The sequence below is a fragment of the Schistosoma haematobium genome, chromosome ZW, assembly GCF_000699445.3.
Source record: "Schistosoma haematobium chromosome ZW, whole genome shotgun sequence".
Lineage (NCBI taxonomy): Eukaryota > Metazoa > Platyhelminthes > Trematoda > Strigeidida > Schistosomatidae > Schistosoma > Schistosoma haematobium.
In genome coordinates this window covers 9069957-9073402 of record NC_067195.1, presented here as the reverse complement: position 1 = coordinate 9073402, position 3446 = coordinate 9069957, and positions in this window count along the sequence as shown.

The window sequence follows — 3446 nt, the reverse complement described above, 5'->3', positions numbered from 1 at the left end:
ATCCGATACACTGACAAACATGTAAACATCCACACCTCATTTAACAATCGAAACTCTAACTACACTAATCGCAATCACATCACCAATATTACTTATTGGTTTGTTTGTAAATAAAGACAAACTTTCACGCACACCAGTATATCGCTGTCCCGCCTTATCAATTCACTCATCCACCCACCTTCCCACAAAATCTCACAATTACCAACACACACTCAAGTGCATACATACTCCAAACACTCATTATTAATTAACCCTCACAATGCATTCCTAGCTCCAATGAGAACACATCACTTCTCAGACACTAAACCACAACGGTGCCAACAAAATTTACTGAAATACTTCACTTCATTCAAATATAAACTCTCACAAAAACACACACACCACTACCGTCAAACCATCAACACACATTACAACAAACTATGAACAGAATTTTCATTACTCAGAGATTACCACAAACCGTAACCCCACATCAAACCACACAAATTCAACACTAAACTAATTTACTCATTAACGTTCTACACGCACACTTACACTATCACCACACACACCGTCTGTCTCCCAGCTGAACAACACACTATACATCATCAATCAATCCAGCTCGAACAGCTCGAACGAAAATCACACATCTCACTACAATCACTCACCTAATTCCCTCAGCATGTCAACAAGCTCATCAGCACGCCTCACGCTCAACAGAACACATCTCAGAAATACCTCCCACAATCACTCACAAATATAACCAAACTACACACCCCACCACACCACACACACACACACACATACACACAAACACGCCAATAGAATAATCAATACCATTGACAAACAAAGTGAAACACTCAAAGTTACAAACACAGAATAAATGAGTCGTCAACTACACTAACAAACAAACAACCCCAACCCAATGATCCCAGTCCAACCATATTCAAAATCAACAAAACCAACAACACTATTCCCTACCATACAAACACAAACAGGCAAACAGATCAATAACAACAACTACACCACACACACACACACACACACACAAACCACCTGATCATCAACAGACATACGACCAACATCACAGTACAAGTCATCCCTAAGCTATAAACAATCAACACAGTTCAACACACGTCCCAACACAAACCAATACTAGACATCATTCGTCACACTCACACTAAACACATCTACCTGGTGCTAAGTAAGAACCAGTACAATCCTGCTTCACCGAAGAGACCAGAAAACATTTCCCCTTCGTCGTTGGCTTCCTGAAAACTAGACATCTCCAGGACGGATCAACAACGGTTCTTACTCAAACACCAACAACAACACCATCCGATACACTGACAAACATGTAAACATCCACACCTCATTTAACAATCGAAACTCTAACTACACTAATCGCAATCACATCACCAATATTACTTATTGGTTTGTTTGTAAATAAAGACAAACTTTCACGCACACCAGTATATCGCTGTCCCGCCTTATCAATTCACTCATCCACCCACCTTCCCACAAAATCTCACAATTACCAACACACACTCAAGTGCATACATACTCCAAACACTCATTATTAACCCTCACAATGCATTCCTAGCTCCAATGAGAACACATCACTTCTCAGACACTAAACCACAACGGTGCCAACAAAATTTACTGAAATACTTCACTTCATTCAAATATAAACTCTCACAAAAACACACACACCACTACCGTCAAACCATCAACACACATTACAACAAACTATGAACAGAATTTTCATTACTCAGAGATTACCACAAACCGTAACCCCACATCAAACCACACAAATTCAACACTAAACTAACTTACTCATTAACGTTCTACACGCACACTTACACTATCACCACACACACCGTCTGTCTCCCAGCTGAACAACACACTATACATCATCAATCAATCCAGCTCGAACAGCTCGAACGAAAATCACACATCTCACTACAATCACTCACCTAATTCCCTCAGCATGTCAACAAGCTCATCAGCACGCCTCACGCTCAACAGAACACATCTCAGAAATACCTCCCACAATCACTCACAAATATAACCAAACTACACACCCCACCACCACCACACACACACACACACACACATACACACAAACACGCCAATAGAATAATCAATACCATTGACAAACAAAGTGAAACACTCAAAGTTACAAACACAGAATAAATGAGTCGTCAACTACACTAACAAACAAACACCCCAACACAATGATCCCAGTCCAACCATATTCAAAATCAACAAAACCAACAACACTATTCCCTACCATACAAACACAAACAGGCAAACAGATCAATAACAACAACTACACCACACACACACACACACACACACACACAAACCACCTGATCATCAACAGACATACGACCAACATCACAGTACAAGTCATCCCTAAGCTATAAACAATCAACACAGTTCAACACACGTCCCAACACAAACCAATACTAGACATCATTCGTCACACTCACACTAAACACATCTACCTGGTGCTAAGTAAGAACCAGTACAATCCTGGTTCACCGAAGAGACCAGAAAACATTTCCCCTTCGTCGTTGGCTTCCTGAAAACTAGACATCTCCAGGACGGATCAACAACGGTTCTTACTCAAACACCAACAACAACACCATCCGATACACTGACAAACATGTAAACATCCACACCTCATTTAACAATCGAAACTCTAACTACACTAATCGCAATCACATCACCAATATTACTTATTGGTTTGTTTGTAAATAAAGACAAACTTTCACGCACACCAGTATATCGCTGTCCCGCCTTATCAATTCACTCATCCACCCACCTTCCCACAAAATCTCACAATTACCAACACACACTCAAGTGCATACATACTCCAAACACTCATTATTAACCCTCACAATGCATTCCTAGCTCCAATGAGAACACATCACTTCTCAGACACTAAACCACAACGGTGCCAACAAAATTTACTGAAATACTTCACTTCATTCAAATATAAACTCTCACAAAAACACACACACCACTACCGTCAAACCATCAACACACATTACAACAAACTATGAACAGAATTTTCATTACTCAGAGATTACCACAAACCGTAACCCCACATCAAACCACACAAATTCAACACTAAACTAACTTACTCATTAACGTTCTACACGCACACTTACACTATCACCACACACACCGTCTGTCTCCCAGCTGAACAACACACTATACATCATCAATCAATCCAGCTCGAACAGCTCGAACGAAAATCACACATCTCACTACAATCACTCACCTAATTCCCTCAGCATGTCAACAAGCTCATCAGCACGCCTCACGCTCAACAGAACACATCTCAGAAATACCTCCCACAATCACTCACAAATATAACCAAACTACACACCCCACCACACACACACACACATACACACAAACACGCCAATAGAATAATCAATACCATTGACAAACAAAGT